This window comes from Crocodylus porosus, unplaced genomic scaffold (assembly GCF_001723895.1).
Source record: "Crocodylus porosus isolate Cpor-Errol unplaced genomic scaffold, CroPor_comp1, whole genome shotgun sequence".
Lineage (NCBI taxonomy): Eukaryota > Metazoa > Chordata > Crocodylia > Crocodylidae > Crocodylus > Crocodylus porosus.
Genome location: NW_017728931.1, coordinates 109592876 through 109615168, shown reverse-complemented (window position 1 = coordinate 109615168; position 22293 = coordinate 109592876). Strand labels below are relative to the sequence as shown.

The 22293-nt window shown below is 43.4% G+C and overlaps 1 long non-coding RNA gene across 1 annotated transcript; it reads right to left on the bottom strand.

The window, feature by feature from the left end:
- Positions 1-1386: 1386 nt before the first annotated feature.
- LOC109316120 lies at positions 1387-21738 on the bottom strand. Its single transcript, XR_002102706.1, has 3 exons — positions 21727-21738; positions 8152-8159; positions 1387-1488 (listed from the first exon to the last, which is right to left on the bottom strand). It is a non-coding gene; the product is annotated as an uncharacterized LOC109316120 (long non-coding RNA).
- Positions 21739-22293: the final 555 nt, after the last annotated feature.

Sequence of the window (22293 nt, the reverse complement as noted above, 5' to 3'; positions counted from 1 at the left end):
AATAATAAGGGATATAGAGGATGTTCTGTAAGAAGGGAAACTAAATAAGCTAGGACTTCTTAGTTTAGAAAAAAAAAGACACTTCCAGAGAGCGAAAAGGGATGGACATTATAGAAGTCTACAGATATTAAATGGTGCTGACAAAGTAAATAGGAATTTATTGCTTGCTAACTCACAATACTAGAACAAGGAGACACAAAATGTAACTATTAGGTTGGAAGTTTAGAAGTATCGAGAAAACTTTTTTTTTTTAACATTAAATTAATTTGTAGAACTCTTTGCCACAAAATGTTGTGGAGGCTGGTGGATTAAACCCAGTTTGTGACAGAGCACCTTTGGGTGCCTGCCACTTTAAGGGCTTATGCAGGCCCAAAACAAGCGTTCAGGAGAGAGAGGCAGAAATCCCCCTCCCCCCAAAGGATTTTAAGGAGGGAGGTGTGTGGTGGTGCACCTTTGGGTGTTTGCCACTTTAAGCGCTTGAGCAGGCTTTACAGAAACTTGCCGGTGACTGCAGAACCAAGCAGGTGGTCACATGACAGCCACGAGACTGCTTGATTGGATCAGGGTGGAGCAGCCACAGTATAAGAGCAGGCCCTGAGGAGCAGGACAGGCAGTTGCTGCAGGGATGCTGCCAGAGTAACATCATCCAGCCACAGCTCCTCTTCTCCCAGGAACACTCTGGGGAAGGTAGAGGTTTCTAGGGACCCAGGATGGTCCCAAGCCCCAAAGAAGTTGCTGTAGGCCTGGGGCAGAGGAGAAGCTATGTACACCTAGGCCTAAACAAAGCACAGGCCAGCCTAGCAAGGGGCTTAGAACTTGTGGGCCTACTGAGGAGCTAGGCATGCCCTGATCGGAACTGGTGGTGGGGCCAGGGGCTCAAATGTAAGATCTCTGAGGCTCTAGGTAAGCCTGGCATGAGTTGCTGGCTTTATAGTGGGCCCCGGAGGAGACTCCTATTGAGGAAAGGAGTCAGCTGCTTTTCGAGTGACCCAGGACTCTTGATTGGTCAATGCAAACGGGCCAGGGCTGACAGGCCAAAAGGCAAGTAAGCCCACTACAAGAGGCAGGCCAGGGCTGTGGAGAGCTACTGGCACCCCAACTGGCCTAGAGGTGGGGCCAGAGCCTAAAAGAGATTGAAAATCCCCTTGATGTGGGGGAGGGCATTACTGCCAAGAGAGGATAGGCAGTCAGTCAGCAAGCAGGCAAAGTGACGGAGGATGAAGCACAGCCTGATGGGAGAAATCCTATAATGTGGTACGAGACAGTTGGAACCAGGATGAGAAACAGGTTGAGGTGGAGGCTGCATCAGAGTGCCTAGGAATAAGCATCCCAGAGAGAACATCCAGCACCCCAGTGAGAGGAAGTAAGACCAGGGCAGGTAGGCCTGCAGCGGTCCTGGGGAATGACCTAAAATTACACCCTGCTGGGAAGGGTGGTATGGCAGGGCTGCTTGTGGTGGGGCACTCTCCAGGAAATGCCACACCTGTGCTCAAGGTGAGTATGGAGTACCAGAAAGCCTCAGCCCCCATGCCTCGTGGGTGACCCTGTGGAGAGGAAAGCTAAGGGAACACACCCTGACAGAAAAGCATCAGGCTTGGACAACAGCATAGGGGCCAGGAGGGCCTGAGGCCCAAAGCCTGAATGAGAGTGAGGCTTGGGTGACAACACAAGGGCCAGGGGGACCCAAGGCCTAAATGAGCAGGACCTAGTGGGAGGCTTGTATGAGCGAGGCCCAGGTATCTTGACTGAGGCCTGAGTAGGCTGTAGGCCAAGAGTGGGGTCCACGTACATTGACAGCTCAGTAGGCAGTGAGATGGATCCATCTGTTACTCCTGCTAGAGCTGATCAAGACTAAAGCCAGGAGATGCTGGCAATCACCAGCAAGCACCAGAAGTGACAGAAGCAGTAACTGGCAATGAGGGAATAGTAACAGACAGAATTACATTACTGCCCCTACACTCTCACCTAACCAGACAACCACCTCTCAGTTGGTTCCAGTTTCCACCCAGCTACTCAGATACTTCCATCTTTTTCCCCTGACAGTGTCACTGACTTCCTCAAAACATCCCCCCAGAATTCAGTGGTTTCTTGTCTCCCCCAAACTATCCAACCTAGACACCTCCACAAATACACACATGTAGTTTTCATTAACTATTAATAATCCTTTCAGCCTTCTAATCTCACTCACTGCTCCCCAAAACTTAAAAACCCAAGTACTGCAAACAACCTAGGCAACCCTCACTCAGCACTTAAATATATTTTTCAGATGCCCTTTAGCCCACCCCCTACCACAGCTATCATGTGGCCATATCTGAGGCTAGTGCTGCTTGAGGCTAAGCACATCACCTTAGGCTCAACTTTATGGTCATATAAAATTATTAGTAAAGGTGCAAATGTAATGAAATATTTTTCATAGTAGTAAATGTGATGTCATGCATGAAGCTACACAAAATGAGACACCTTGTATAATGACTACAGTTTCAAGCATTCTAAACTAATGTGGGTCTTCAATACTTTAGACTTGATTTGCACTAAGGCTTTCCCACTACACTAGGAGTATAAAGAGAGCTTAAAGTGTCAGTAAATGTACATTTCCAAGATGAGATAAACAGGACCTAGTGAGGGTAAGAATCAGGCCCTTTAACTTTTCAGTTTCTCATCAGAACTTTGCAGTTTATCATTCAAGGGTTTTTTTCTGTAAGAGTCAAGCATATATTCAAAATACTTTCCACCAAAACGGTCATTATTATATAATCACTATCTCTTTCACTGAGTGCTACATCAAGCGTAAAACCGCTACTCTGCTAAAACCCTAGGTTCTGAGCATATGGAAAATGTCTTTGTGTAGAGTATTCAAAGAATACAAATATCTAATTCAGATCTATTTTTCAGGAACACCTAAAGAAATCATCAGCTGTACCCAAATTCTTGAAAGTGATGAAAAACATGTAGATCACTCAAATTCAGAATAGGGACAGAGAAAATTCAGTATCCTGACTTACACTATTTTTTTTGTTTGTTTTACCTCTTCATGGGCCAAAACCTTCTGGTAAGGAGGAGGTTTGTGTATGCAATGATTCTCTGAGCTATGTTGCCCAGTGTCGCACGTTCCAGGCAGTCACCCATGGTGAACAGGCCTGAGGGGAGGTTTCAGACAAACCATGGTCCAACCAAGTCCTTAGCAGCAGATCAGGTACAATAAGATGTCAGAATTGCAACATCTGTAAATACTGAAGAAAGCTGCAGCAAGATGGAGGTCTCTTGCTGTCTAGCGTTCTCCCTTGCCATTGGGCTCAGATTTCCAAGATCCTATGGTTGCTGCTTCTATGTACCAGCTTCCTCACATTAAACCAAATCATGCACAGGCTCCTACCACAGGAAACAATATGCTCTCCTGTACAAACAACCAAAAGCCCTGCAGCAATGGACCAGTGGTGATGCAGACTAGACCAGTAAATCTGACAGTCTCCAGCCACAAATCTGCACACAGGCAGCAGCAGTCTGATGGCTGTCTTGCACCTAGGTTAGAGACAGGGGTGCAATTCAGCAGCTGTTACTGTGACTGAGCAGTCTGATTCAGGCTCATTCCATGTGGGGAATGGGCTAAAAAAAGGTACCCTAAACATAGGATCATTTCTACTTCTGGAATCACTCCCTCTCTGGTCAAAAACATCACTCGATAATGATTTTCATAACATGGAATATTCACACCCCAATGAATAACCAAAATGGTGAACAACAAGAAAGAAGAACTGCCATTAGAACAAGGATGTCTCCAGGTCATCTTGTACTTGTCGCTCTATCTGAAGATGGAGTTCACAAATACAAGACTGTGCTCCACCCATTTGCTCAGGAGAAGGATGCTGTACTGGCCAGATTCAGATATCCTGAAAAGTACATCAAGATCCTGAGGCTCCTCCATGACCAGATGACTGCAATCGTTCAATGCAGCAGATCAGAGATAGAGCCATTGGTCATCTGAACCAGGATCAAGCAAGGGTATGTCATTGCCCTGACTCTGTTCTCCATTTTTTTAAGTCATCTTCGTTCTCATTAAGAACTGCCTTTTCTGTGGAATTGGCATTGAGTATGAAGAACTCTTCAAACCTGAGATTTTTTTGACTGAAGACCAAAGTTCTCAAGACAACCATCTTTGATCTTCAATATACGAACAACTATGCCATCCTTATGTACACTGAAGAAAACCTCCAGATGAGTAAGCTTCTCTAAAAAGATCCAGCACAAACGTTGGGTCTCTTAACACTGAGAAGGCTGAAGTTTTCTATCAGCCTTCCTGGGCTATGAATGTGAGCCTCTTCCCAAATTACCATCAAGAGATAGTACCTTGGGGTAGCTGAGCACTTCCCCTACCACAATAGCCACCTGTCTCAGAGACTAAACATTGATGAGATCCAGCACAGATCTGGTGTGCAAGTACCTCCTTTGGGAAACTGCTTTGGCATGTCTTTATTCATTGCTAGCTCCAAAAAGACATCAAGATCCAGGTCTACAATGCAGACATCCCTACCCTCCTCTATGGATGTGCAATATGGGTGACTGACAGTTGTCATGTCAAGAATCTGGAGAGGTCTCACCAATGATACCTCCAGAAAATCTTCATCAAATGGGAAACTCACTGTCTCAGGGGGTTAGATGAGCCTCTCCCCATCTCACTCTGGAACTCACCTGCCATGACTTTAGATGGGAGAAATTAGAATGATTATCCCAGAAACAAAATATATGCTTGGTGACCACCAGTAGGTTTTATTTGAAGAAAATTCATTTACTGAGTTTTTTCTATGCCAGTCAGTTAAAGCCCAGCAGATGTGCAATTGAAACCCCACCGCTTTTCCTGATGCCAGTGTCCCATTCATCCTTCTCAACCTTCCCTTACTCAGTTAATAAATCTTTCCTTCTCTTATTTCAAGGTAGTTTCTGTCACTACCGGGATTATCCTTGAAGTTGCTATTTGGCCTGGTAAGCAATATTTCTTATCTCACCTTTTCCATGTGGCAGGTTGCTACCATGGTTGCTTTCACTCAGCAGCCTGTGAGTTTGGAACTCTCCTTGTCCCTCATTGTCTCTCTGCCTCAACCTTCTTTTGTAGTGCCCGGAAGGAAACTTTCTCTCCATGGGTGGCTGTCTTTTATCGTAGTCATTCTCCACTTTTGTTTTCATTAACCTAACCCACTCCTGGTGCTAAACTCATCCCCAGCTGTTCTGGCTTAATCATTGTTCTTGCCCCATCTGTGATCCCCCTGGGTCCCAAAGTAACAGGGTTTGGTCTTCACCCTGTTACAATCACCACACAAATACCAGCTTCCTTGCTGAAGCCAATGTTACCAGCATTGAGACAGTGATCCTCAAACATTAACTATGCTGGACCAGACATTTTGCACAACTCCCCAACTCTCAATACAAGTAGTTTCGTCACATCTAATAATGGCTTGAGATCTTGCAGTGGAAAGAAGAAATGATACAAGGACACATTAAAGACACACCTCAAGAAAATGGATTCCGACATCAAGATCTGAAGCGGGGTGGCTGCTGACTGACTCCAATGGCACTACAACCTCAACTAAGCAGCTGCCCATTTTGAGGTAAAGTATCATGCCCTCAAAACAGAGAAGAGAAAGAAAGAAAAAAAAGGGAAGGAGTCCTAGCCTATGACCTACTCTCCCCTGTAGAAAAAGACCTGCAACATCTGCAGATGGGTCTGTGGCTCAAGAATTGGTTTGGCTCGAGCCCCATCAATAAGTCATGATACTGAGGGACTGCTGCAGACAACAACTTTTAAAAAATATTTTATGTTTCCCATAAAACAATATAAAACCTGCATATTTTAAGACTACCTGCCACATATGTAATAGTTCTTTGAAGAAATTAGAAAAAAATAAACTATAGAATAATTATAAAAGAAAAATAGTTCAGAAAAGATTAAGTAAATTCAATACAAGTCAATGCTGTAACTTCACTCTCTTCTGGCCCTTGCAAAATATACATATTGTTGCAAGTTTAAATTATGATCAAATACTCATGGATTCTGAAATTTTATGATCACACAAGAATATTTTCAGGTGTTAAGAAAAAACATTTCTAGCTTTCATGGTACTGAAAAAGTTTGAAAACATGATCCCTAAAATATACAGCAAACAAAAAAATGACCTGATATTTATTTGTTTTTAACATCTCATGATTTAGAACACATAAAGCAGGCCATACTTTACACATTATTAGGGACCTACCAAATTCAGGGCACCTGCTCCTGATTTCATGGGCAGAACACAGAGCCTGGCACCCATTTCGTGACATGCCCCTCAACACATCTGATTGGCCAAGGTCCCCAGTGACCCCACGCCTCACTGCTGATTGTCTGTTAGGGCTGTCCATCATACAGCCCGAACCCTCATCGCCAAAGGGTGGAGGGAGTGGGGCCACATGACAACAGCACTTGCAGTAAGGGGCAGTAGCCATCCTGCCAGCAGTCCTTTGAACAAGGAGCCCCCCTTCCCCACTCCAATGAGCTGCTGCAGTGCCCCAAGGACTTCTGGCTTCCTCTGGGGAGCCAGCATTTTATTTCTCTAAAATGAAATGCTGTATTTCATGGGCACTGCCCACTCTCACAAATTTTGGTAGGTTCCTACACACTACATATCTACTGGTGTAACCCCATGCCAGAAAATATAATATTTGGTAGAACTATTATACCTACACAAAGGGCTACAAGACAGGAATGCAAAAAAAGAAAAGCAACAGTAGGGTGCTATTCTTCCCTTTCTTTCACAAAAATATTTCTTATTACACTACTTCCCCATCACTGATTACCAAAGTATTAAAGGGACACTTCTCACCTCTGCTTTTATTTATATATTGTGTTCTTAGTGTTTTGGATACTTTTCCTTGCATTGGTAGACCAACATTCTAAGTGGTGATTCTGGGGATTTCTTGACTTAATGACTCAATGACCCTGGATGTTCTCTTCAGTTTCATGATCCTCAAACATGGAGTCACAAAACATTTTAAGTCATCCTGACATGACTCTCTTACAATCTCTTACACCTTATACCTATTTACTAACACATGACTTGCATTACATTAACAGTATCTCTGCCTCTGGCCTGGAATCAGAGCTCCCAGTCCAGCTTGGGTGCACTGGTGTTCCAATACAATTCTCAAAAGAGGACTGGGATCTCCATGTGTTACTGTCTATAACGATCTATTTTGTTAAATCTCATATTCATACTTCAAGTCACTACACCAAGAAATTAATCAAAAGTATGCAGCACAGAATGAGATACCATTGCCAGAATGCATTTTCTATTTTGATAAACACTTCTGATGCTCCTCCTGCTTTGGTTGTCTTTCCCCCTCACCCCCACTTATGAAAGAGTATTGTACATGAAGTCAATTTACAATGTGAACTACTGTCTCTGGTCTCTTCTTACTAAATAAAGTAGAAAAGATGCCTGGATCAAACACTTTAAAATAAAGCTCATGCCTTCAGACTAGGGACAGAAATTATACATAAACCAGTTTAAGTGATCAGAAACTGATTTAAACTTGTAACAACGTAAATTCAGTGCACATAAATCAGTTTCAAAATGGCCAAAACTGGTTTAAGATAAACCTGGTTGAATGTAGTATCAGACTTAACTGATTGATGTTAAACCAGTTTATGGAACTTCTGTCCCAGACCCCTTCCTGGTTTAAATTAAATCACAGGCCCCCAGCATACCAGAATGTCTGGCAGCCCTGGGTTGGACAGTTCTGCCTGCTTCAGAGATGCAGCCAGAGCAGTGATGGCTGGCTGACAAGGGGATGGGGGTGGGAAACCTGGCTGGGGACTGCAGCCAGGTTTGCCATGGGAGGGGCAGCCCCTGCCAGACCTTGGAGTGGAGTGGAGTGGAGGGGGCAGGAGCATGGGGTCTGGGAGAGGCTTTAATTCCCCCCTTCCACAGATGAGCGTGCTGGCACCCAACCCTGCAGAACCAGACTGAGAGGTGGGAAGTGTTGGCAAAGACCTGACACAATCATCACATGCATGTCCTAGAGATGGAACTAAGGGAATAGGAGAATGACTACTTGGGCTGGAGTGACCAAAGAAAGCAGAGAACTACATTTAAAATGGCAGGAGACCAGCAGATTCTACACCTTCTCACCTCTGGTAGAGACTAAATCAAGCAGTTGATAACGAGCAAGGGAGGTGTAATTCCCCTCAGCTCCCCCAGGCCATGGGGAAAGGGGAAGAAGCTGGGGAGTGAGGCTGGTCCCCTGCCACCTGTGAGCACAGAGCCAAGACCTACAAGACCAGACTGAGAAGTAGGAGATGTTGGCAAAGACCTGGCACAAGCACATATATGTGCTGGAAACCAAGGAACAGGAGAGGGTTGCAGACATCTTGAGCTACTGTGACTAAAGAAAGCAGAGAACTACATAAAGCAGAACCTGTAAAAGGTGGGAGACTGGAATATTGTAACAGGGAATCCTAGCCCTGTTACCAGAAGGCAGGTCAGCCCCTTTAAAACCAGAACTTTCTGGCCACAGCATAGTGGTTAGCGGGGTGTTAAAAGCTGAGCCTGGCCAGCTAGTCAGCTCACCAGAAGGGCGCAGGCCAGGACTATAAAAACCCTGGGCTGGGCAGTAGTAGAGTCTGGCAACCAAAAGGGGAAGGAGTGTGTCCCAGAGCTCCCTGGAGAAGCTTGGAGAGCAGTCCAGTGGCTGCAGGAGGGAAACTACTGAGGACTCCCGGAGAAGCGGCAGCAACCCCAGAAGGACTGTAGCAGACGGTGGGGGAGCAGAAGCACAAACCCCTGAGAAACTGTAAGCTGGCATGCTGCCACCTTTAATCATATTTTGTTAGTGGTGGTTATAGCCCATGGACAGGATGGTTCATATTTTCTTTTTTTGTTATTGAACAACACTGGTAGTTTGGGTGAGGCTATTAGGGAAGGAGTAGGCCTCATTGGAGCCCCACTATAGCATGGGAACTGTGGCGCAGTAGGCACAGTGTTCGGGGTGCACAGGCCCAGTGCCAGAGAGGGCAAGCCTAAAAAGCCAGGGTGGCGTGGGTGGCCCAGGGTGCAACTGTGTGTGGTTTTTTTGTTTGTTTGTTTCCTTTTTAACTGGGACATTGGAGGTCCGGGGCTTTTGCCCAGCTTTGGGCTTGTGACCCGCTGGCTGTGGGGCTGGTGGACAGGCCTCTGGGCCAGGGAGGCTGTATTCCAGATTGAAGCAAAAACAAGGGCCACAAGCCCCAAAACTAAAGAGCTAGAGCCTTGGAGTCAAACCCTATCTGGTGGGCTTAGATGGGGAGGCCTAGCTAGAGAGAGACTGGGGTCAAGGCCAGTGGTGGCAGAGGACCCCAACATACAAAAAAAATTGTCAGTCTCTCGCTTATAATACTTCCATCAAGATGTGGCAGGCATGTAGAGAGCGGGAAACCTTAAGGGAATTTCAAGGGTGCCCCCCATAGGGCACAGATAACACAAAAGATGGCACTGGGGAGGGCAACCTGTTACAAATACCTAAGCAAAAACTTTGACTCCCTGGCTGCAGTGGTGATGTGTAAGGGGTGCATGTGCACCCCCCTGAGAGTACCAGTGCAACCCCTGTCAGGCCACACTCCCCGTTTAGGCAACAGGCAGTAGGCAGGTGGGAGTGCCAGTGCCTCCCCTGCGAGCACTGACTGAGGAGTGATGCCATCAGGAAGTGGCCATGACAGCTATGGGACTTCCAGAAGTGATGCAGCTGGCTTTTGGTGAGTGAGATCAGCCGCAGGGAGACCCTCTCCCCCGGTCAGTGAGATCTGCCACTGGGAGACCCCTCCCCTCATCAGCATGATCACGTGCTGGGGGACCCCCTCCCCCAGTCACTGACTGATTGGGGGGGCACGTGCCCCCCTCCCCTACTCAGGAGGCACCAGTCACACATACTTGGCTATAAGGAGATACTCTGCCCTCAGGATTATGTAAGACTTATGCGAGGCTTTCTCTTTTCTTTTTGGGTTATTACATTCCATTGTAAGTTAAAGTAAGCTATGTGTGCTCTTACTGTTTTACTGGGTTGCATCTTAGCTTAGGCGAAGGTTTTTAGTTGTTCTGTCATGTGCTTAAGGTTGTATTGAACACAGCACTTTGCATGCTTGCTTCAGAGAGAGGACTATTCTTGTTCAAGTTTTCAATGTCCCTACCTTCCCCTTTCCCTTCCCCCCCACTCCCCCAGTCTGGCAGTGGCTGCCCTCCCACAAGCTGGGAGCAGGTGGGTGGAGAGGGTGGAACAGAAGCTTGGCAGGCACTATCCCCCCCCACACACACAGGCAGTTCTAGGCTGGGCTCCCCACCCTCCAGTGGGCTAGCCCTGGGCTGGTTCCCTCTGGAGCAGGGAGTAGAGGAAAGCCTTGCAGGACTTGTTCCTTCCCTTCTATTTGGCAGTGGCCAGCAGGTGTACTCTAGCAACCCCTGGCTTATGGCTGGAGCCACTGCAGGCATGTGGCTGCATTTACTAAATCAAAAGAGAATGTCTGTTCACTTGCTTATCTGCACAATCTGCACAACTTAGACTAACCTGCAAAGACTGAATCAATTCAGCCTTTGGCTTTTTGACTGTCTGTACTTAGCCTTAAAGATCTTTTTCGAGCTTGCTTGTGTGCTTTAAGAGAGTCATACTGAGAGTTACAAGTCCTACAGAGTATTCAGCAGACTTTATTCATTTATTTTTTTGTTAGAAACAAAACTGCTCGAGTCCTCCACAACAAATCACTATAAATGTGGGATTCACAAGAAATTGTTTGTTTATTACTTCATTATAGTTGGAGACATTAATAGCTAGATTTAAACAACACAGTCCATAAGAAAAATATACTTGCATCTTTTGTATGAAACCTGTAACAAGACTATTTCAGAATGAGGAAAAAAAACCCTGTATTTTGGATAAAATCCTATTTGTGAAGAAATACTTAATTTGATGTGTTGATTAAGTCATGGCAACCCCCTCTATGCTAGCAAAGATTCTTTGAAGATTGTTGCAACACCTTGATTTAAAACATCCCTCTCTCTCTTTTCTTTGGGTGCCACTGTGCCTGAAGAAGCGTGTTTGTGCCCAAAAGCTTACAAAGAACATTTTTTCTAACTATTCAGTTGGTCTAATAAAAGACATCTACTCAAAGAACCTTGCCTGCCTAAATTAACTTTGCATATGTCAAATGAGAAGATGTCACCCATTCAGAAGAAACCTAGTGATAATTTTCCTTTATTGTGCACTTTTAGTTACCTCACCTCCAATATATCTACAAATTGTATTATCCTTTAAATTCCTCGGGACAAGGGCTATTACAATCTATAATATTCCTCCTCGCTCTAGTCCCCTTAGCTTATTACTGTCTTCACTAATGTTCACACTGTTATCCAATTTATGTCACCTGTGAATTTTCTCACAAGTGCCAGTTACTCCATATCCCAGATTGCTAATGTAAATAGTCCTCACACAGACTCTTCTAGTAGACCACCATGTACTTCTCCTTCTTCAATTCCTTCCTGTCTATCATTGCCTTTTATTGGCAGTGTTTTATTAAATAAAGTATTTTAGGAACTGGGAGAAAAAACAAGTATTGTTTTTAAACTACTGCAATGATTGTTTTAAAGACCGAATATTAGGCTAATAGAATAACTAGCATGTATAACAACATTTTTCAATTAAATGCTCTGCTGCTTTCCTTGTGGACGTTTGATATGGGATTATTGTTACACTCAAACACTTCAAATCCTCATTATGATTTAGCAGTTGGGGTGGGCGGGAAGGGGGGTGGTTTGAAGTCCAGCACTGAAGTCTCAAGTGACTTGGTCACAAGCAACTGATGATGACAGCAATCAAGTCTCTGTGCTATAATTTGCAACTATTTGTGGAGCTCAAAATACTTCAATCAGACAAACAAACTGAAACTATTTCTATATAAACAAACAAAAAGAGAGACAGCTGTAGCACTATAAATACATGACAAGCAGGCAAAGCAGCCATTTTAAAATGCAGTGCAAGTAACATCAATTTGTAAGTTATCCGAAATTCAAATCATTGTTAAAAGCTTGCTGATTCCAAAAAAAGACATTTGGCATTTTGATTACAACATCTTCATTTATGGGTTTAATACTGTATATAACCCATCTAAAGCAAATACAGCAAATTATTAATCACACAAACTGATGCAATGCTCCAAACCATAGTGCTCACTACTGCAGCTCAGCTTTGTGTGTGTATTTTTTTTCTAAGTAATTAAACTGTATCTCTTAAGAGCATTAAATCTCAGAGTCAGAACAGGCTTTATTCTTTTAAGCAGATGTTTGGGGAGATCCTGGATGCCCTTTTTTATCACCTCCTGCTAATTACTATCTGCCTATTTTCTCCTCTCCCTGGCTTTCAAGAGGCCAGTGGGCCCCTGTATACCATCTGTTCAAAATTCTGGTCCCTGCATTCTGTTAGACCTTACTAGACCTTAATGTTTTTTTTCTCCATTATGGAGATCATGCATGCATTTGGTGGGTCATGTTCCTTTTTCTATACAGTGGCACGAGCCAATGCCCTTGAGGAATCAGCTGCAGAGCTAAATTTACAATTGCCTTGATTCTCTCAAAACATTATACTTTATTAAGCTTTTGTTCCCTGATACAAAAGTTTGTACAACTACAGAGCTGTTGCTAATTGTCTATTTTGGACTGCATACTGAAATTGAAAGTATCTTTTTAAGCCAATAACAGTAATTCAATGGAGAAAGCTATCTACAAGCCAAAAAAGTCAAAGGTTAATTATGTATTTTGAATCTCTAGGCTTAGGATATAGTTCTCCTCTGTATCTGATCAGAAGTCGTGGTGTGTTGCTCACTTCAGAACCAAATTTAGCTGTCTACAATAGTACCTATTTGGTTCTAATTCCCACTTATTATTTTAAATGTATTTATATTAGAAATATTGAATTGTTAAACGGAGGTTCTAGGAAATTTATTTCATGTTAAAAAATCCAATGGCATAAACAGCTTCTGACTTCCTCTTCTAAGAAGTAAACAGAATTCCTTCTCTACTCTTCTAGTTTTGTGACTAACATAAAATGATGAGTTCTGTACTTTTAAACACCTTTTGAAAGGGATTTAAGGAGCTCTGCAAAAAACAAAACAGTCTCCTCATACACAGGCAGAAAACTATTATGATTAAGCTCCTAAAACCATTTTAAGATTATGTTATAATTTGCACGTTTTGTATAACATGCAAGCCTTCAGAATATCCAATAGCTTCACAGTTAACTGACTCTACTGGCTAATCAACTATAAAAGGGCACCCTCTCGCACTGAAGAGATGCAGCTGGAAAGGCATGGATTAAGCTTCCACACCCAGCTGAGAGATCACTTGTCAGGGTCACAGACCCAGTGCTCTGACATTCTGAGTACTCTTTAGGATTTGTATGTGGAAAACGATGTTATATATTTAAATTAATCTGTCTCAACTAGATTATTCTTTTATCAGCAGCCATTTAATTGTTCTTGGCTAGAAAAACGTCGCCTTGAATTTTACAGGGATACACATCCACAGAGGAGATATTGTGAGAATAAATTGAGTGGGCATGTTATACTTTGCACAAATGTGATACAGTTTTATCATTCACCTCCAACCACTTCACCTGTTTTGCGTCTTCTAATACATCTCCATAGGACCAGTAGAATATTCCCAACAGTTGCTTTTTCAAAAAGTTATCCCCCAAAGAAATGATTATCTTTCACATTTGACTGCATAGCTGACTAGTTAGCTCCACAGTAAAACATCAACATGTACACATGTGCCTGTACTAGGGCACAGTAAATTAATTAACTCTGCTGTGGGATAGTGCTGTCCATGACAAATACTATCCCACAGCAGAGTCGTTACATGCGCCAAAAGGCATGTGTACACGGTAAGTAGGACTGGCTTGGGCATGAGGGTACAGTGCAGGGGCTGCCTACCAGTTAGCCCTGTACTGGACCACCCCAGTGCCCCAGCCAGTCCCTTCACAGCATGTCTAACCCAGGGGAGCGGGCTGGCAAGCTGACCCCGCTCTACCCTGGCTCAACATGCTGCAGTCCCAGGTACACATGTAAATGCTGCACCTGGGAGCAATAAACTTTAGTGCAAACTGCACTGAGTTTATCACTACATGCTAATTACACACATAGATGCACCAACTAGGTAAAATTCATTCCAAAATATGACCCCTCTCAAAATACCAAGACATGCAAAATTCAGTTCTAAGCTAGTACCAGTTTCAGAGGTGTGGCATTTTATGTCCAGGGAAGCCATTTTAAGTCACTTTAGAATGCATTTTACAATGCTAAACTTTAAATGTTGTCTGCAGAGCCTTCAAGAGGGATCCAAAAACCTAGTCCATGCCCACTGAAATCTTTCAGAGACTTGCATCAACTAAAATCAGGCCCTCAGCCAGGGCCATCCCTGGGGAGGGGGGTACAAACTAGGGTGACTGCCCTGGGCCCTGCACTCTGGGGGGGGGGGCCTGGAGCCAGGTGGAGTGGCCATGGTGACTCTGTGCCACTGCCACTGGCTTCACATCTGGCCACTCACTACCCTCCCCTCCGCTCCCCACTGCTGGCTTCTTCACATCCAGGGCACATGGGATTGGGGGCAGGGCTCTGCACAAGCTGATTTGCCCCAGGCTCCACACCTTGCTCAGGTCAGCTCTGCCCTCAGTATCAGGCTTTTCACATTTACAACTTAGAGATGCACACATCTTTGTGCATACATATATTATACATCTCCATCTGATTTTGTCAGTTTGGGAACTCCAGAGCCATCCTGCTTAGGGGAGAAGGTTCTTAGGAAAAGAGTCAGGGCTCCATATTTGAATCACAAGAAGTCTCCATCTACTTAACATCTGGATGCCCCATAAGTAGTTAGCTGGTTGGTTTAATTTTAATCATAGAGATTGGGTCCCAGTGATAAATTTAGCAGAAAAGTGCTGCAACATTCCCCTATTTCAATTAGCAAGTTTCCTTTGTGATCCTGTTCTTATTTAGGAAACTATTGAGCTACTAAGGGTTGTAGGAGAAGATCTATGAATACCCCTTGTAACCTGGTGAAAGAGCTGAATGCAGCTTGTGCTGGATTTCACAAAAAGGTCTCCCTGATGCCTAACACAAAAGCATTACACTTTGAGTCACTTTTGACACAGTTAATATTCTTGTGAATCTTCTTGGGTATTCAAAGTTACCAGACAATTCTTTTACATATAGAGTGACTGAAAAAGGGGCAAGATTTTCAAGTCAAATGTGACTTAAGAATTTGGGAGTATAACTTCCATTAACTTTCTATGAGACTTAAGCTCCTTCGGGATTTTGAAAAGTACTCAAGTTAAGCACCAAAATCCTATAGATTTCAATGGGACTTCAGCACATAAGCTAAGCAGGTAGTTCTGTAATTCCCCTTCAAAGCAGCAGAGACCTAAAGAAATTGGACCTGTGCCAGAAGGCCACAAAATGGATTTGGTGCCTCATTAGGTATCACCATTTTAAAACATTAGGTTTTCTTGGTGTTTACAAATCAGGCTTCTGTACATGATCAGAACTGATCTGGTCGGGGGACCCATATGCCTGTTAGCTTTGTTCTGCTGCAATTCAGATGATATTATATACTACAATTAGACCATGTAAACAATCGCACATTAAAGCTCATTAACTAGCGCTAAGTGCCCTCTAGTCATTCTTAAGTTATGTTACTTAAGGCAAGGATCATCTTTGGGCTGTGCTATCCATCTCAAGTTAACTTCTGGCTACTCAACTGAGATAAAACCACCAATTCATCTTCCAGTATCCAAGGAGGCACTGTTCCCGAGTGACTACCTATCATCCAGGACTCTAGGACCCTAGACTGACAGCTGGGGACCTCTAGGGAGTAGGTGAGTGGAGAGGAAACAGAAAAAGGCAAAAGAGAACAGGTGAAAGAAGGGAGAGAAGCCCCTTCCAAGCCCTGATTGTCCCCTGTCATTTCTTCTTCCCACTGCCTAGGTCACTGCCCTGGTGCCCCACTTCCCCCACGACTCCCCATCCATGAGCTGTATGCAGCCTGCAAAGGGTTAATCTGTGGTCCCCATGCTTCCCTCCAGCCACTGTTCTCCCCATCAGTTCAATTGCAGAAGTTCATCAACCTTCCTCCAGCTTTTGCTTCTCCTGGCCCCACCCCAGGTAGCAGAACAGTGCAGCAATGGCCCATCCTTTACCACACTGCTCAAAAAACTTCAATATATTTGAAAATTTAAAACAGAGAGACATCCCATTAGCTTCAAATTTGCAAACTCCTTCCCCTTTCCTTATTTCTAAGAAACACAGAATGAATTCCAAATAAAAGGACACTCATACAGGATTCTCTGTCCATCTCTTCCCCACCTCTCACCAAACTGAAGAGACTTCAGTCTAACACCTCTGCTGACTGCAGGTATGGCAAAAACATACAGAATACAGAACTGTCTGTCAAAGGAGGTAAATCAAGCAACTAATTACTTTGCAGGCTAAAAGCAACATCCTAAAATCTACTTCTATGAGTAGAGAGGGATCCAGATCTGGACAAAGGCCAAGAAAGTGGGGAATTTTGGCTCTGTGGCCAGATTCACTGTTCTCTGTTTTCATAGTAGTACCTTCCCCTAATGAAAATGGGCTGTGTGCAAAGATGAGTTTCTGAAGCCCTTTTCACACACTGAATTCTAGTGCTAATTATACTGATTTCCCTTCCATGGGATGGCTTTCCACTCAATGCAGTGGAAACTCTTTGGGGTGGGAGCGGGGAGAAGAGAGGAAGTAGTCTCCCCACTTCAGGACACTAAGACTATGCCTAGACTGACTTACTGCTCCCTCAGCAGCCCAAACAGGTGTTGTTGGTGAGGGCCCTGTATTAAGATTCAGTATCTGACCCCTAGTCTTTAACTGACAATCATACTAAGAGCCACCATGAAGTTGATGATTTCCAGTCAGATTCACAGCTGGCAAGTCAGTTCTCAATGTCCTTGTGTCAGTCCTACCCAGCAGCACACCTCAAGCATACCATGTTGTCTGTGGGTGCTAACTAGCCAAATGGAAGCAGTATAGCTTTATCCAGGTGGCACAGGAGAACACTACCACTCATCAGTATTAATTACCTCTTAGCAGCTGATGCAGCTACTCCACTTCCAGTTGGGGAGGGATCACATCAGTGCTTCATGTTTGAAGGTGTGACTGCCAAGCACATTAGGGCCTACAGTATAAACGTAGTCTACGCAAGCACCAGAGAATTTGAATCTCCTCATCCCTTGGTGAGTGGGTAGGCCCAGAAACTTCAGGTTGACACAGGGTTTCTATAAATTTCAAAAGATAAATGGGTTTGAGACATCCCCACGCATTGTTGCAATGAGATGGCAAGAACCTTACTACCCAAAACAACCGCTCCTTCTAAAGGGTGCTCAAAGCAAAGCTCTGTAAATTGACTTCAGTGTGTTGGGTTTTTTATCTCCAATTTATTTCTAAGTTAAATACAGATGGGGAGGGCAGGGGAAAATATGACCTAATCCTATTCTCTACAGTCTTGACTGTAATGCCTGTGGAGTCAGAATGAACACACAAAATGATTTAGAATTAATTCCTCTGACATCTGTTTAGGAAGACTGAACAATATACTCCTAGTATCCTGGTGGACTGTGCATTTCTGTTCCTGTGGGAGAAGCACTTTGACACACTATTCGTATTCTGTGTAACATTTCTTGTTTAGCCTTACTTGGCACTTTCCACCAAAAAAGAAAATCACATTGATTTTTATGGCAATAAATGGAACTTTAGAAAACATATGGTTAAAGGATAACATCACTTGGGTTCCCTGTAGTGTAGTAATACAAATTCTGGACACACGGGTTGTTCTTTGATAGCATACTTTATTAGGTTTCCAAATCATGCTGATGCCCAGAGGGTGTGAATGGAATTGAAATAACTTCATGTTGCCACAAGAGAGTAGGGAAGCCCCCATTTTATGAGGCAGAGGTTAACACTAAAATAATGTATGACAGATGGTCACTTTGCTACCCATCTAACTTGAACAGTGTTTTTATATTGGGTACTGATAATACCTTTTCTCTTTTTTTACTAAACAATAAATCTGTAATTTTTTTTCTTTTTAACTGCATGTCTCATTCCAATTCTCCTGAGATAAAGCTAAAAAATATACTAGCATCTCAACAACTTTTTATCAAATTTCCGTACATGTATTAATGATTTAATACAGAGGGGCCATTTCTTCTTTGAAATAAAATAAGAAAATAATATATTATAGAATTACAGAGGTGTTATCCTGAAGATATTAAGATGTTCATTCTTTACTCAGAACAAAATTCAAACATTTCCTTATTTAGTTCTAAGTACATTGGTTTTAAAAAAAGTATGAAACCAATCAAATTTTTCCACTGTTCCTAGAGTTCTGTTCTGCATCTGTCCAGGGATTGCAGGAGGAAACAGCAGAACTGTAGGCAGGGTACTGCTCTCTGAATAAACAAGATTTATCATTGTATTAGATCTACTCCTTATGGTCTTACTCATGACAATAAGCTTTAGGCTTACTGACTAACACTCCGCCTTTTGACATCTATTGTCTCCCTGACACTGATCATGGCCCAGCTGGCCCTGATCAAAGCCTTTTGGCCCCAATCACCCTAAGGGTTTTAACCATGGCTTCCAGCTGCTTCCATAGCCACACCCATGCCTTCTGGGTCTTACTTTGTTTCACATACATACTTTGTTTCTGATCTTATCTTCATATCAACTCACCCAGGCCTCCAGGCCCCTGATCCTGGCAGGGCTACTTTAACTCACTGGAGTGCTCACTCAGAGCTGCTCCTGCCTCTCCATCTCAGCTCACCAGGTCACAGATCCTTGCAGGATTCCTTCAGCCTATGAACTGCTGGGTTTCTACCCGCTCAACCCACAAGACCCCTAACTCTTTGCATCTTCAGTGCTTCACCCTAGTATCTGCCCCTACACCATGGACTGCCTCACACTACCCCCGAGCCACAACCTAAACCTCTAGTTAAACCAACTGTGAAGAAGTAAGAGAAAACTCTTCTGAGCCCGCAGCAGGAAGAAACTTACCAACCTAGTTGGAACTGACAACGAGTGACCAGAAGCCGCTGCAGGAGCCCCACTTTATCAGCAGCTGCTCCATCAGGATTGGCCTCACCCACAGTAAGACTAGTATTTCTGGCCCACTGCCAGGGCTAGGGGGAGAGAGATGACAGTGGACAACCAAGTTGCTGGCAAAGAAGCTCCAGGCAGTGGGGAGCAGGTGGAGCTACCCCCTCAGGAGCCCAAAAGCACTCCAATAATTTAAAATGTCACTGCAAAGCCTGCAGCAGTGGGATGGCAGGGATCGCCAGCAAGAGGACACACTGAAGGAAAGGGCCATCAGGGGAGCAGGCAAGGCTCTGAAAAGGTTTTATTTTTTGTTTTGATTTGCTTTACCCTGCTGCAGAGTCTGGGTGGCTAGGCTGTAGCCCTAGGAAAAGGGGAAAATAGAGCCAATGCTGGCTCAGGTCTGGAGGCATATCAGTAGGTGAACCGACCTCAACACTCACAAGAAGTCGAGTTGATAAGGGTGGGCAGACAGACCCGCTGCACTTGGGAAGTCAGCAGGTGCTACTGAACTCTTGATGACAGATCCCAAAGCATCTAAGGCTGGGAAACAACCAAGCTACAGGCAAAAGGAACCCAGAAGATCTGCATATTTCTTTTTAGGTTCCTTTTATTTTTGAGGGCTGGGCACCTCAATTTCCCACAGCCCTACAGACTAAATTACCTCATAGCTGGTGGCCATAGCCTGTGGTTGCAACAACACTAAGGGCTGAGACTTACCTGAGTTCTGTTTCACTGTTTTGTATTGTCCTTCATGTATTGACCAACCAAATAGAGGGCTGGCTCAGTCATGCCCTTCATACACCAGGCTCAAGATGAATTGACATCTGCAGGAGCAAAGAACAGAAAAAGATCATCCACTGAGAGCCAAGGACACAACATATGCTGCAACAACAGGGTGGTGCTTGGATGGGTGTAGGGGAGGTAGAATCTCCAAAGAAGAACCAGACCCAGCTCGTCTAGGACAACATGCCACAAAAGTAGACTAGCTCCCAACTAAGACACATTCAACACCACAACGTGGTAGGTAAGAATCAAGTGACCTCTGTGTGCTAGAACTGGGTGAGTCTGTGTCTCTATGCCCTGGTCTCACAGGGTACAGGGCTGCCGGGCCTTGCAGCCCTATCCTATACTGCACTGACACCAACACAGATATAAACCTCCAGTCTCCAACTCAAATCCCATGTTGGGTTTTTGCACTGCTACAAAGCCCTACCCTCCTCCACTGGCTCCCTCCCAACTTTCCAGGCACTTCCCTGGCCTGCAGTTTCTTCCCTCTAACAGCCTGGATTGACAAAAACTCTTCTTCCCAAGTTCAGGCTACAAACTCTGGCTCAAGGTCTTGGCTTGTATTTCCCAGCAGCACAACCCCTTACTGTCACATTTCCCAAGCCTGCACAGGGGTTTCTCCTTAGTCTTGATCAGCCTGCTCCTCCTACACTACAGTCCCTACTTAACTACTTATCCAGAGCTCCACCCTATTGGCATTGCAGCTGGCTCCCAAGTAGTCATCTATAGGTTCCTGTCTTTCTGCTTTTTCAGCCACTTACTTTCTGGTAGTTAGCTCTGCTCCAGCTGTCCACTGATTACAGACCTACTATGCTGCCCTTTCTATTCCTTAAAGTGATAGGGGCTAGAACACCCTTTTACACACATACCCATGACATTTCAAAAATGTATTGACAGTCCCCTCTCATAATTTTTAAACAACTATAAACTTAATTGAGAACAGATTTTTAAACAAAAACTGCCAATACAAAATTCCTTAGAAAAAATTCTTTTTATTAGATTCTTTTAACTATTTATTCTGCTTGGTATGTTCAAACATGAAGTTTTGCACAATTACACTTGTTAGTAATGTCAGTTTATAAATAGTGGTGGATTAATGGTGAAACATCCCAATTTTGTGAGACTGCTCAACATTACTATTTAAATTAATTTAGGACAGGTGCTCTTTCAATGCACTTTTTGGATCAGAAGAATGTCCTGGGAAGCTGCAGCTAGGACCTTAAACACAAACATTATTACCTTTTTAGACCCTAAGTACAGATGATCTGATTTAAGGTTTTAGCTTTACCATTGCTGATAACAGTAGTCACTCCACTGAAGGAACATCTTTAAAACATGGCAACTCTTTCTTTGGGCTTGCATATTTTAATGGCTACCACATGTCCAAACAATGTGAAATCATGACCCCATTGAATTTAGTGGCAACACTTCCATCAGTCTCAGGATTTTACCTTCAAGGTCTATTGTTTTTAAATTTTTATTCAAATTGTTCAATTTTTGTTCATCCTTACACATTTCTTTTAATGCCAAAACAATGGTGTTCTTCAAGCACTATATTTATAATACCACATACCACAGTGTAGAGATAACTTTTAGTGAGCTACATTATGAAGAATGTTAATTAGTTCTGCATAACTTTAAGAAAGGGCTGTAAGCACGAGAAAGATGAGATTAGAGACCAATTCTGGCCCTAATTATGACTTCAAAATAGCGCTGTAGATTGCAGCAAGGCCATCAAACTTAATGGAACTACATCAACTTACAACTCATACATGTGAAGTCAGTATAAGGCCTTTTGATTCTTCTGTGTGGCTGTATTGAAATGAAATATAATGAAACTGAGAATGATTAGACTGTGTCACGTCTCCTTTCTTTCTCTTTTTCATTAAATGATTTTAAAGAGATATATTTCTTAGTTTCACACAACTGCAGTCTGAAACTTTGTGATACCAGAATAGCTTCTCTCACTGTATTATTTTCAGATTGTGAGCTATCAACAATAAAGTAATTAACATCCATAAAAAGAGAAAAGATTTTTATTTTAAAATGCTTATGTTTACTATTGCTAAGAGATCTACAACATCTTTTGTTTATACCTTCTATTTAGAGCATTGTAATCGAAGTAGCAGTGACCATATCATTTAGTTTTTATATTTTCTATTCTCACCCCTTCTCAGTCACACACACCTTTATAAAATATCTATGTTTTGTGACTGTTTGCAATTTTTGTCTTTACTGAAAGGTGTCTAAAAAAAAAAAAAAAAAAAGTTGACCAAAAATGGTTGAGCTGTTTTTAGAAGACAAAAAGTAGGTGGCAGGGGAGAGGGAGAAAACTTGTT